General features: G+C 40.6%; 1 protein-coding gene across 4 annotated transcripts in view; it reads right to left on the bottom strand.

Annotated features, from left to right (window-relative positions):
- The window catches only part of LOC122827034 (NLR family CARD domain-containing protein 3-like), a 75,650-nt gene that overhangs the window by 36,954 nt on the left and 23,856 nt on the right, over positions 1-14,840 (bottom strand). For all 4 annotated transcript variants that reach the window (XM_044109536.1, XM_044109535.1, XM_044109537.1 and 1 more), the window contains one exon: positions 14,350-14,515. The gene's annotated coding sequence lies outside the window, so the exon portion shown is untranslated. The remainder of the gene's footprint in view (positions 1-14,349; positions 14,516-14,840) is intronic.

Here is a 14,840-nt window from a genome sequence, read left to right as displayed (position 1 = left end):
CGGATAGCGAGGGAAATTAAATCATTCAGAGTCTTAGGTTCATCTGTGGTTGCTAGCTCGTCTTTTAGTGGTTCATTAAGGGCATGAAAAAACATGCTTTTCAAAGCCGGTTCATTCCATCCAGATGCGGCTGCCCTGATCCTGAAATCTACAGCAAAGTCTGCCACAGATCTTGGCCCTTGTTTAACTGACCATAGATTTCTAGAACTGGATGTGTTATCGGGTTCCTGACAAAAAGTCTGTTTAAACTCCACCAGGAACTCGTCAAACGAGCAGCCAAAGTTGGTTGGATCCTTAAATCTAGCCTCTGCCCAATCCAGTGCTCTCCCTGACAGATGAGATATGATGTAGGAAATTTTTACTCCATCATGTGCAAAACTCCGTGGAGAGTTATTAAAAGTTAGGGAGCACTGTAGAAGGAATCCCCCACAACGATTGATCTCACCTGAGTATTTCTCTGGGTTCGGTGGGCGAAACTCAGAAAACCCGGGATGGACATGAGGTGCTGGATCTGGAGCCGGGTTAGGAGCAGGAACTGGATCTGGAGCTGGGGCGGAATCTGCAGCAGCGCCCTGCTGAAGAGCCCTTTGTAAAAGGCTAGCCAGGTGGTCCAAACGCTGGTTGGTTTCATTCTGCTGGCTGCCAAGAACCCTTAAAGCTGCATCATGTGATTGAATGAGTGAATTTTGTTCCACTAATGTTCTCCTGAGTGCTTCTGCTGGGTCAGTATTCTGGCCGGAGTGTTCTGTCATGTTGGACGTTAATCGTCTAACCCACATGCAGAACACAAACAGGAGGTGAGGAATCAGATTAATAAGTTTTATTGTTGAACAGATCGAAAATGAGTTGTCTCTTATCCTACTGGATCCGGAACGCCAGCGATCTGAGGACTGGGGAGATGACAGGTAAGCGGGTTATCTGATTATTGGAGGAGGAGTAACGGAACGGGCTTACTGAATGAGATGAGGTCAGCCAGACAGGGAGGGAAAAGGTTGGACGCTGGAGTCTGGGTCCTGATGGCTAAAAGCCTCGGCCGGTGCCAAGGGAGGCGCGTCGGAGGGCGGGCAGACAGTCGGGCCGTCGTCGATCAAGCTCCACGAGGGGATTTCTATGGGATGATCAGAGGAGAAAAACGAATCAAGTTAGGAGATATTTTGGATAAACTCTCAGAGATCAAAAAACTCAGAGGGGCTCAGGGTACCAAACAGGTAAAACACTCCGGCGCGGAGAAACGGTCAGCCGCTCCTCTTAAGCTGTTGCAGATGGGGCTGATAACGCACAGGTGCGTGGAAACGCCCTCCTGTAGATGCCGTCTCGTGGCTCCCCCTGGTGGAAAAAACAGCTCCCTACGAGTGCAAAAAACTCCAGCATCCAACAAGTTCAGCTTGGGTTGCTAGGTAACGACTCTGGGCTCTGGTATGGTTGCTGGGTAGCGGCGCATCATTTCTCATCATTTTCCAGACTTCAAAAAAAATTAACTAGTTTCCAAAAAACAAATGGGAGTTTGTTTTTTAAGCAGTTGGACTGTTTTTAGAAGCAGTGAAAACCCAAATGGAAGAACAAAATGTGAAATTTTGCACATTTTAATATAAAACCTTTAAATATACAAACACTACATAATGCTTCCTTGAGCCATTAGCATGCTTTCAGCTCTTTATTTCTTTCATAAGAAGCAAATTTCTCTCTTGATGAATGTTGATTATGTGCCTCCTGTAAAGGTTCCCTAAAGACATCTGGGCCGTTTCGCTTCACCAGAAAATGTACAAAACCTGGCAAAAGTTGTTCTAATGTCACCAATACATTTACAAACTAAAGGAGCCCCTCATGTCCGGTCCGGCTTGTTTACCTTCTGTGAATATTGATGAGCCAGGGATTCTTCCCGCTCACAGGGCCCGGCAGTAATTTGTCAAGAGATTCCCCATCAGCGTTTGGAGCAAGGCGGCCATTATTGCTTCTGTCGTTCAATCAGTTCTCTTCTTTCCGCTCATTTCAACACTTCCCTGCTTTGAAACTCTCTGTAATTACATCCCAGGTGGTTCTGGCTGCACACACCTCCATCTCGTGGAGGGATTTCGCCGTTGCCAAGGGCACGGAGATGAAGACAGAGGCAGGAGGAAGAGGACGCCCCTGACTCTTCTTGTGACAGCATCTCGTCCAAAACGTCTCCAACAAACGGCTTTGAGGGATTAATATCATCAAGCGATTGAAAGGGATCATCTTTTCCTTTTGTTTATGAGTGCACCCCACCTTTCCTCTTTATTCTCCGTCTTTATTTAAGGCGTTGGGAGTTAATGGAATTGTTGTGATGGTGATGTATGGCCGATTGTGTGAGCAGACAGATGGGGGAAATGTAATTACGGATGTTTCATGGCTTCAGGGAGAAAAGAAAACTTGTCACAAAGGAGAGTTCAGGGGAAAGGGACAGCGCCATTCGTCATGTGAGGACGACAGCGAGAGAAAATTAAATCAAGAGTTTTTACATAAACAGATTTTTCTTAAAACTGTTTCACTCATAACAACTAAAAAAGCATTGGCCGTTAAAAACTCAAAGAGCTGCAAAGTTTAAATTCAAAAAGTCATTGAAAAGTTTCCAAAAACTTCACTTTCATGTTGAGCTCTAGACTTTAAACATGAATAGTTTCTACATTTGTAAATAAATCTGACATATCCTCACATCATTGTGCAAATAGAAATACATTTAGTCATTTAACCGACTTAAAATAAGTCAGATTGGACACAAAAATATATCTACTTTATTTTTGCTTCTTTTCCAACACATTTGAACGTATAGTGAGTAAAATCTGTGAAATAAAGCTCATTATATTTTCATTTATTAAACAGAAATATGTTCTGTCATCGTTACAAACCAAGAAACATTTTGGATAATTTATTGTACAAAGAAAAAAAACATCGTCACCCCCTGCACTTAATAACTATCTGTGACAACAACAGATGAACTGATCCATTTTTGTCACTCCTGATAACGATATATTGAGGTTTAATCCAGCACAATTAAACACAACAATAGTGTCTGATGTTTGGTTAAACATGTAAAAATAAACTGCAACAAATCTCCTTTCAAATGGTTCAGAAAATATGAGAGGTAATTATAAATATAATGTACAATAAGTAATACAGTGTATCTCATTTTTATGAGAAAATTTCTAGTTTTAAGAAGACAGCTTATCATTTTAAGAAAATATAAAATTATAAAAATATTCTCCACTGACAGATAAAAAGTAGATATTGTCTCCTTTTCCTCGAGACAATATCTAAAACTCCCAAGAGGTTTTGCTATTTAACTGATGATTTCACGTATAACAAGTTTTTAAATCTCACCATGACAAGAAAGTTTCCTTCTTTAAATGAAAAACTACTTTTTACCAATATTGTCGACTGTATGCTTCAATTTCCTTCCCATAGAAAGTATCCCTGGTTCAACACTTTGGCAGAGCTGAACTCTGTGAACTCTTTGTTTTTCTTTCACGATCAGTGATCAAATTACCAGAAATATACCATAATACTTCAGAATAAAGTTGTAGAATCTCCTAAAAGTTTTACACATGCAGCCCAAGTAGCTGAAAGCAGGAAGTGACCTGGCGCGGCTGAAGAGCAGAGAGAAAGACTCTGAAATGAGGAAACACGGCTGGGGTCATTACCCTGGATCTCTGAATCTGTGGGAAAGTAACGTTCCACTGATCTGGTGTCGACCACAACACCGACACAACTCTATTCCTCCTTTTCTATCCTTTCCTTCACATCAGTTTGTTGGTATCCCACCATCTGTTCATAACCTTTCACAGGACCAGATGCTGCAAATCACATCTTCTCTAAGAGCTTAACGTCTATTTTCTATCCTTTAAGGTGGTTTGGTCCTTAACATGTTCATTTCTGTGCCGTTTGGCTGACAGCAAAAATAATTAGTCAACACTTTGAATAATAGTGATGGTGATAAAAGCTGTGAACAAGCTAAAACCAACACTGAATTTGTCTGTGTATGGTTGACTAAGACCGAATGTATTTCATCCCTCTGGGCTCTGAGGCTCACTGCTGTACTGAAAATAATTAAAACCGCATCGGTGACTGACACCGGCGTAATGAATGGATTTTTTTTCCCATTAATACCAACAAACACACAGTACAGTGTTTTATTTTCACTCTATCAAATAAATCCAGCTGCAGTAAATATTCTGTAGAGGTGTGCAGTTTCCAAGGAGACGCATATCACAGGTTTCTAAACTAAATCAATAACAGCGTAATGGGATAAACAAGATTGTTTTGACTCTGATATTTAGAGCTTTTCTTTGTCTGAATAAGAGTTTTAATATGATTAAAATTATTATTTGGTAAATAAATGGAAACAGGATCTGAGATGGACTAAATATAACATAATAGCACTGTATATATTAAGTCCTGTTCAAGGTTCATCTTCATTGGAATATTATTATTGTAACGGCGTCTTCACAGGTCTGTCCAACAAATCAATCAAACAGCTGCAGCTGATCCAGAATGCTGCTGCTCATGTTCTCACTAAAACCAGGAAGATAGAGCACATAACACCAGTTTTAAAGTCTCTCCACTGGCTCCCTGAAGCTCAAAGAATAGACTTTAAAATACTGTTGTTAGTTTATAAATCACTGAATGGTTTAGCGCCACAATACATTAAAGATTTGCTGCTGTTGTATCAACCTTCCAGAACTCTCAGGTCTTCTGGTTCTGGTTCTGGTTCTGCTCTGCATCCCCAGAACCAGAACCAAACAAGGAGAAGCGGCATTAACATCTATGCACCACAAATCTGGAACAAACTTCCAGAAAACTGTAAAACAGCCGAAACACTGACTTCCTTTAAATCTCAACTAAAAACCCACTTGTTTAGAGTTGGATTTGAAACGTAATCAATTGCAAATTTATTGATGGAATCTGACTTGATGTTCTGTTTTTATTATTGATTCTATGTTGCATTGTGTTTCTGTGTTTGATTTGATGTAAAGCACTTTGAAATGCCTTGCTGCTGAAATGTGCTATACAAATAAAATTTGATTGATTGATTGATATTCCTGGTCTAAGGCTTATTTTCAGGTCTTGGTCACGACTCATTTCTCAAATACCTCGGCTTGTTTATCATCTGTTCATGTAATTATAGTTCATTCATATCACTTGCCTGCTTTGTGTGCTGCATCCTTTTTACCTATTCTATCAGAGTACTTGTGTGTGGTCTTGCATCTTTTCTCCATTTGAAACCTTCACATCCACTAACACTGACATAAAACTAATTTGCAATGAAAAACTAGAAGTAAATATGTCAACCAGCGCTGATGTATTAATGAGAGTTATTGAAGCATTTTTCATTTTTCTCTCAAAGTGGTGAAAAAAAATCTTTTTCTTTTTTTTACACATTCAAGATATTTCATCTGGCAGGAGCTTTCATGGAGATATAAAGATATGATACAAAGAGGTGCTATTTCTTTGCAATATTATGACACGCTCATGAAGAATTTATAGAGAATGTTATGAATGCTGTGAATAGTAAATACTGCAGCAGTGCCAAGCCACAGTGGGAGAAAAAGCTGTCCTTATTAGCTGGATGATCTGGGCTCAGTCTCTTCTGCTGGCAGGGTTTAGTCCTGCTGAAGGGTCCCTAAGCAAGATGGAGAATCTTCATCACTGCACTCAATGACTTGCCAATTAAATCCCCCATGAAAATGTGTAAACACGTGATTTGAGATTGTCTGCAGAAGCTCCAGTGGCTGTTTTTTTTTTTTGTCCTTGTCCAGCCGAGCGCCTCTTGATGGATCTGCATTTAACCTCACTCGACTCTACATTTTCACAAAGCGCGGGTAAAGAGGGATCAATGAGGCTCTTCATGTAGATGGTTCATCGGCCAGTTGGAGTAAATGGAGCACAGAGAGCTGGCCACGTGTGGCGGCCCCCGTAAGATAGATGAGAAACGAAAAACCTCGCCATCATTTCAGCTCTATCATCTTCAGCCCTCAGTCACTTTGCCAAGAAAACTACAGGGACGTGACTTCAGCGGCTAAGCAGCTTTGTGCCATCAATGCACACTCCGAGGGAACAAAGCGGCACCAGCAAGCCAAGAGTCAGTGAACTTTAAGAGGGAAAATACAGCTTGGAGCTCATTCTGTCGATTTAAAGCAAAGAAGGGATAAAACAAGCCAGCCCACTGATGTGCATTCTCATCTCGTATCTCCTACAGACACTGGGTGATCCTGTGGAGGGTTGGAGAGGCGGCCAGATGAAACCATGATTTGTTACTTTCACCTTAAAGCCACAGAGGAAGAGGAGGAGAGCGAGGATTCTGCCCAGAGGCACCAACGCCGAGGGGAAATGCCTCGCAGCCGGCGAGTCAGGTGGTTCTTATTGGCATTCAGGACATTAGCTTGTCATGCTGCATGTATTTATGAACAGCAGAGGTGTGAGGAGGAAGTGTGCAGATTACAACGTGGGAGTGCTGGTGCTGTCCAACCTCGAGCCAGCTAACAAGACCTCACACTCGTTTGCAGTGTTAATTTCTGTGATTCGCTGATAAATGCTGGAAAATGTTCACAGGAGAATAACCTTTTTCTTTGTGTGCCACCGAACTGCGCCGGAGAGCCTTGGGATCAGTTCAGCTGAGTCTCCTTTGCAAAGCAAAGAGGCAGAAAGAAGCATTAATTCTTAACCCAGTGGGAGGAGCGGCGCAGAGCAAAGTGGACGACTGCAAAATCCATCTCTGTCTTGTCCCCCCACAAGAGCCGAAAGGTCACTGAGCTGTCAGGAAGTAAAATTCAATACCTCAACCTTTCAAGCATGTCTCTATCTCTGTGTCCCCGTCAGAGCTACACAATCCCTCCCTGACTCGCCTCTGACAGACCGGCCCCGCGCTGCACAGAGAGTCATGTTCCAAACGCCATATCCTCCGTGACACCAACGCTGACAGCCACCAAACCCAGAACCTGTAACGAGCTGCGATACCGCGGCGAGGTTTAAACATGGATGACATGAGGTACGGAGGCCCTGAGGTGCAAAACAGAAACGGCAACAAAAACAGAAACATTTTAGACAAAAAAAAAAGCTATTTTCTCAACTACAACTTTATGCATTTAGGCATGTAGACATGGAGGAAGAAAAGGGGTTCAATTAACTCTAAACAGGGGGAAAATGTTGGTGCAACACGGGATCATCTGAAGGTTTCAGAAACAAAATGGAAGTCAAGAACAGAAGCTTGAGGAGACCAAGACTGATGAAATAAAACGTCTTTGTCTTGGAGAAGTCCATTACCATCAGTTGCATGTATTTAACCACAAAGAAAAAAACAGGGATGGCTGCTAAGTTTTTAAAAGGGATTTATTCTGCAAAATGTAGTTTGAATGTATTTAGAAACACGTCACTCTGTCACTTTTTGGGAATAAGTTAAAGTTTTTTTGGTGTCTGGAAAGTTAGCCATTTGTAATACTTCCTGTTTGTTGAGTCACAATCAAAGGCCACTGCATTGTTACCTAGCAACCTCAGTTAACCCAGCCCATCGCCTAGCAACCAAAGTGGACCTCCAGCATCTTTGGCCAGCTGGTTTTACCACTGTATGCTCCGTACAACGGCTGCTAGAAAGGCACAGTAATTATAAATAACATCTGAGAAATAAAATTGGTCTAATCTGAGAATTTTTATTTTCCTGGGGAATTTTATTTTGTCAGTCATTTTGTACAGAAACTATTTTCTTTTGCTGATGTGCCAACAATATTGTCAGTCGATAATCTAGGATAGTGGTGCTACATTCACTTGAAAGCTGAATGGGTGTAATAGCATTTGCACCAGTTTGATGGTTAAATAACATATTAAAACAATAAATCTTTGTTGTTTTGCTCTCATGTCCATTCAATAATTTAGCAAAACAGTTTTTTTAATTGAAAATGTTGCTCATTTTGTTGATATATTGTCTTCAAATTCAGAAGAGAAGAAAAAAAATCCAGAGACTCGTTTTAGTTTTTTGTCTGGGTTACATTGAAGGTTTTGGTTTTTTGACACCTCAGGGCTGCCGTAGAATGCTACTTTACACTTTTACAAGTTTAGATTAAACAGATAAATTTTCTGTTAAATCTGTGGATTAAGAAAGCCTTTTGAATCAAAAGTTTCATGTTTCCATTTCCTTTTAAAAGTAAGAGGAAACAGTTTATGGAGCTACTTTAAAGTTTTCCTTGGATAAAAGTTTTGATGTTTAAAGTTATAGGTAAAAGAGCAACATGAGGTCAATCTGCTTTGGAAAAAGCTGTAATCTGGGGACAAAGCAGCGAACTTGTAACTGGTAGCGATGCAGTGTTTTGTTGTGATTGATCATTCCTCCTACAGAGAAGCAGAGGTCAAAGCTCAGAGGACAGTTTCCATAATTCAGCTCCACATTAAATATTACACAAGCTATGATGGGGTTTCTGCTGCACATGTTGGATTAAAAATTAAAGCAGTAAAAGATTTAACTTCCCAGCAGCATCATCAGTGAGCAACCTGCATGTTTTTAGATCCTTTGCAGGAAAATGACTGATCTTTATTACAGGATGCGGCTCAGACTCTGACATGTTTGCACCAAAACACGGGACTGAAAGCAGAAAGCCGAGTCCAGGCTCCACATTTCCCCGGACGGCCGTGTAAAGTCGCCGTGTGTTCATCAAGAGTGGCCCGGAGTTTCTGAAGCGCTTTCCTGTTTTGTTGCTTAAAAGAGCGAAAATGACAGCAGCACAACAGAGAGCCGCTGCTGTGGTTGTTGCTCTTTGATCGCCGGCCGTGACGGCTGCCTTTCATGGCGCTTTGAAGACGAAAAGGTTAGGGAGAAAAATGCACAGGCGGCGTGCGAGTGGAAATAAAGCAGAGCCACAGAGCCAAACTCATGAGGAGAAATGTCACCGCGCAGATGAGGCGAAATATTCCTGCACTCCATCCCTCTGATAGAAAGTAAACATCCTCACATTGAGGAGTTCTGCACATACAGAAGCTTCTGTATAGTCGAAGTAACAACACGAGTAAATCTGTAGCTTCATATCTATAGATGAACTCAAATAAGGCTGCAAGTCCAAATTATTTCAGTAATTTTGAAGATTAATGGATAAAAATTTGCACCTCCTGCAGAAATAATAATTAATTAGAAATATAAAGAGTAAAACTACTTCAGCGTATTTTTGTTCAAGTAAAAGTAAAAAGTAGCCATCTAACAAATTACTAAAGAGTACAAAATTATTTGGTAAAAAGTCTACTCAATCACTTAATATTTAAAAATTACATCACCAGGTGTACAAAAATATAAAGTTAAGTGGAAATTTTGATATTTTAGAAGCAAAAATTATAATAATTCACATAAGTAACAAAAATAAAGTCAGGCAAAATAAAATTTTTCCACATCCATAAAAACTAACAAAAACTGCAGGTGTCTGTCTGGTGAATTTTTGGTTAAAATATGTTTATTTTTCAGAGATAAGAGTAGAGATACTTCATAATAAAATTAAAAAAGTAAAAAGACCAGCGCAGTAAAAACACTTTAAATTATTATTGTTAGTCCATAATTGTCTAAATTTAAGGATGAATATGTCTATTTGTGTTTAAACGTTTAATTTCAGCTCCTCTCTGCCAACAGCTGCTTCTGAACGAATCGCTGGAAAAACAAGTTTTAAATGGTCATCAAGTCTCTTCCTCCACTAACTGGGACCATTGAAGGAAGCCAGTGGGTCGGCCAGTGGGTCGCCAGTGGGTCGGCCAGTGGGTGGCCAGTGGGTCGGCCAGTGGGTGGCCAGTGGGTCGGCCAGTGGGTGGCCAGTGGGTCGGCCAGCGCAGCTTAAGAACCACTGAGCTGCTCCCTGTGTTGACATCAATACTGGGATGAAACAAAAAGAAAGGGCAGGAAGAAGGGAAAGAAGAGGAAGAGGCATTGATTACAGGAAGTAGGGATTAAACCGAGAGGATTGATCCTGTGAAATGAGTCTGATGCTGAAGATGGAGGGAAATTTCAAGAAAGGAAGTGGACGTGTTCATGGTGGGTGTCAGTGGGCAGAAAGACGAAGCATGGAGAGAAAGGGATAATTCCTCTGGGAGTGCAGCCAGTTGGGCTGAACAATGGGAGTGCACTGCAGCTGATTAGGAAGGGTGAGGTGGGAGATGACAATATGCTTGCTGCTGTTCTTCATCCGGACTCGAGCTCCACCGGTGCAGAAGGCACTCCACTCTCAGCGAGACACTTTTCTTCCAAGCAGCATCGCGGGCAATTAACCCGACCACCTGCTGCCCCCCGACAAACTGCCTCTCGTCACCGCCAATCCGGCGTCGGCGAAGAAGAAGAGAAGCAGCCGAGTTAAAACATCAAAAATCAAACCAGAAATGGTTTTCTTAGGATCCACAGAGGCTCATATAGATCCATTCAAGTGTGAACGGTAATAGTTTCATTACATGTGGTATGAAATGTAACAAATCTCAGCAGATCCAAGGAAAGTGAAAACATCCATCTTGAAGTTAAAATCTGGACAACGGTGTCCGCTGTGATTGATGGCGGCGGAGATGTTTGAAGAGGCAGGAACTCCATCATTCAGCAGGAAAACAACAGACGGGTCGACTCTCGGAACCAAAACCCCACAGAAGGATCCAGTATCCGTCCATCTCCACAGTTTAGTGGGTCGGATGGACTTGCCTGATACGAGACAGAAATGTGTGGCGTTGCTTGGGATGGTTTTCTCCTTGAAATCTGGACGTCATTTGCACAAACAAAACTATGCTTCTTAAAAGAAACCTCATTACCAAGAAGAACCGTTCTGTTAAAACATCCTGAAAGTTCTCATCAGAAAACCTAAATTCACTCCTGTATGTACAGACTCTTTACTTGTCTGCACATATTTAAATTACAGCAGATTAGCTTAGCTAATGTTAGCTAGATTTAGTTTTTTAGCTGTGTATAAGCGTTGCAGTCTCATAGACATGAATAAAGTGAGTGATAGAGTCCCATTATTTTAGTTTGCTGCGTTTCAGCGTGAACAATAAGGACAAGCAGCTTATCAGGAGGAATATGGCAGCAACTCAAGCAGCGCCTCCACTGATGGATGGACTCCAAGGATACAGATTGTCAAGACAAAAACACTAAAACTGTTACAACAACTGAGGTGTTGCTGCTTTACAAAGTAAAAACAAACAAACATGTTCATCTTATTATGACCAAAGTACTTTTAAAAATGCTGCCAAGAAAAAACAATACCCTGGTCCAAGAGGACATTTTGTTCTGCTGCCACTAGATGGCATCAAATTCAGACAAACAACTGGATTAGGGATTAAAATCTACATACATCTGAAAATATTACTTTCTCATTGAGGTTAAAGGTGAGAATCACAAATACAGCGGTGTTAATTATGCACTGCAGTCTTGAGATTTACCAAAATAAACCCTGCATGGGAACTGCTTCACAAAGCATTTCCACTTTAATTAACTCCATTTTACTTTCTGTAATTAATCCCACACACAGTCGCAAAAAACCAAAAATGATTTCAGAATCCTGTACACAGAGCTGTGAATGAGGTCAACCAGTTTGCTAATGCAGGTACTTTAGTTCTTTTCTTACCAGAGTGACTCACAGCCGTTCTGTTTCCCATCAATATATATTTCCACTTTCCTTTCTGCAACTCCTTCCTTTCTCACTTTTAGTGCTTCTTTTTGAAAGAAAGGCTGCTAAACCTGAAACAGAGATTATTCTACTCTCTGTGCCTTTCTTGAGTCAAAGGTTAAGGCTTTCAGACTCGTCCATTGTCATTTTCTGTGAAAGTCTCTGACAGCATCCTTTCAGATTTCCTTTGCTTTCGTAAACATGAGTTCAGTTTCTCTGGTAACTCTCAGAAATGTACAAAAAACAAAGAATCAATCTACAGAAAATAAAACAACATCAAATATTCATCCAGGAGGTCATAAAACCCCAGTTAGGATCAGATTCATGATTAGATTAAATTATGATCGTACAATTAAATCCTTTTCCATTCACACATTACTTTTTTCCCATAATACAAGTTCCATCAAAAATAAGAAATTAACTTCCTATTTCTTGTTGTAAAGTTACTTGTAAGTTAGTTTTCTCTAATTGTAGTAAGACATTTGCAGTAGAAACTAGACCAAAATATTATGTTTTTTGTGACGTATTTATGATCTGAATCTTGTTTTCTCTGCAGATAAACAGAAAAACATTCATTTCAAGACAAAGTTGTCAACTAAAATCTGGTTTTATACGATACTCTCTGCCAGAGGAAACTGGCAAACATCAATCCTTTACATCTGGTTTGTGATTACAGTATTTATCTGCAAACACATATAAACAGGTAGAGGTTAAAAAAAGCAGCCCGGTTCGTTTTTCCGCTCGGCTGAGGAAGACGTGCCTGTTCCTCTCCAACCCTTTATCTCTATTGTGCAGTTTGCAGAAACCCCCCTGACGGACCTCGTCCACACCTAAGGCCATACATGAGTGGACAGCTGAAGAAAAGAGGGAATTTTTAATCCAATATTACCAGCACGGTGGCACTGCAGTGGAAAATTACTGTTTTTTGCATGAGGGAGATCAAAGTCATTGGCCGTATTCTGCCTTTGGTGCTTGGGATTAAAGTTCCCCTCTTTGCATTGGGCTCCTGATCGCACGCCAACATCAAAGCAGCGCGCACAAGCATCTGCTCCATCAGAGGAAGTGATTTGTCAACACACTCTTAACCAGGTACGTCCCTTAAAACAAGGAAGTTGAGTGGGAGAAGCGAAATAAACCAATAAGAAAAAAAATAAACTTTCTAGAAGTTGGCAGGCGGCATCTCCGAAGGCTTAGCCAACATCCAGTTGGCAGCGGAGAGCCTCTGCAGAACACAGATGGATTAGAAAGCGACAGTCCGAACCATGCTAGCAGCCGTCAGAATGACAGATGTGTCGCTAAGGCCCAACACATGCTTCACCAAGGTCTCGGATTAGCCAGAAGTCTCCGGTGCAGAAGGAACCGGCTGCATGTGTGTGTTCGCTTCACAAGATTTCATCTCATACTTTTAGTTTAGCAAGGCTTGAATGGAAAAAATAATCCAAACTCAATCCAAATGGTGAATTCTTGCTTCATTTTAAGCGAATCCCTCATTTACCCAACTATGCGACAGCACAAATCGCAGCTTCATGAATTTAAACATCTATTTACAGGCAATTTAATGTAATATTTGCATCAACTTTACAGTTTTCCATTAAAGAAAAGCGAGACAGGTGACAGAGGAAGCTGGGAAAAGAGCTTTAAAAAGGAAGAAGTCATTAATTCAGATGAGTTGAGAGGTGAAATGAGTTTTTCCGTCCTGACATATGAAGCTGCTCATCTGAGTGTGCAAGCAGAGCAGTTTTAGGAAAAAATAATGACTTTAAAACCATCTTGAACTCCAGAAATGGCAAATGTGCACAAAAAACACTGATGGCAAGAAAATGAGACCAGACAAACAATGAAAACGCTGCGTAATTATTGGTGGGGATTTTGGCCAATGTGATGAAAAGCAGAACATGTGGATCTGCCAACTGTGACCTGCCGGGTTTAGCATCATTCATTAGCCGAGTCCTTTCTCATTAACAGACATCTGCATCTTAATTAGGCAGGAGAAGACAGGAAGAGACGCAGGTGGCGTTTTCTACCAACCTGAGTCTGAGCTGCTGCCATGAATTACAGATTTTATTGGACGATAAATTGACCCAAAGGTTGCTGCGATAAACGATAATATTGTTGGAGGTGTAGAGGGAGAAGACAGGTGGTTGTTTTTCAGTTTCTGTCCTCTTTTTGTTCATTTAGACAAAACCAACAGGTTGGTGACTTTTACATTTAACTGCACAGGTTTGTTCATATTTCACAACCAGATGGATTTACTAGATTATCATAAAGAGTTTAATGACTTTTAACAAATAAAAACATTTCATTTTTTCATCTTACATGAAAAATTTGTATAATTTAGTTTTTGTTTTTTTGGCTTGTTTACTCCTTTGAGTCCAAAGTTAATTAATTAATAATTATTATTAATCATTTCAATAATTTAATTAATGGTTTCAGCCACAGATGGGAGCATTTTTTAACATTGCTCAAAACATTTATTTTTTAACATAGCAACATTTTTCACTGCAAACCCTTTGCTGCTGTTTTTTCCTTAATTTATTTCAAACATTAGGCTGGATTTAGGTTTTGCTCAGACTGATTCTTTTGCAAAAAGCAATAAATCAATTAACTGAATAATGAATTAAAACAAACGTAATAATTTCCATTTGCATGATTAATATTTTACCAAAAACCGGATGATAAAAGTCTTCAGTCTGGCGCTTTAGCCTCAACTCTTTAACTATTTTATTACCTGAAATCTGCATGTCTTGCTGCTTTGCAACCTCAACGCTGAGCGATGTTGACGGTAACGAAATGCCTCTCTGCTCGTCTCTGAGCCATCAGTCCTGGAGGATCCTCCTCTTCCTCCTCTTCCTCCTCCATCGACGTTCAGTCATCCTGACAGATGCTCCGGTCACCTGGGATTAAAAATGAAGCTGATGTGACGAATCGCCTCCTTTGTGAATGGCACCGTTTTTAAAATGACCCAACAAATTGTAAAACCACAATAAAATTTACTGTAAATTGAAAGCAGCTGAGGAGATTTTTATGTTATTTAGCTTTCGGGGCCGAGGTCAATTCCTCCAGAACGGATCGACTTGACTTACAATGTTTTACTCAAGGCTATTATTCTCTGGGATTCTTTTGGATCGTCCTGTTTTTCTTCAACCAGCATGTAAATTCACTCTTCGTGTTTAAAAGTGGCCGAGACCTTTACCGCTCGTTACTTTTGCACTTTCAATC

The sequence above is a fragment of the Gambusia affinis genome, linkage group LG24 (assembly GCF_019740435.1).
Source record: "Gambusia affinis linkage group LG24, SWU_Gaff_1.0, whole genome shotgun sequence".
NCBI classification, from domain to species: Eukaryota; Metazoa; Chordata; class Actinopteri; order Cyprinodontiformes; family Poeciliidae; genus Gambusia; species Gambusia affinis.
This window is presented reverse-complemented; position numbering and strand designations above follow the sequence as displayed.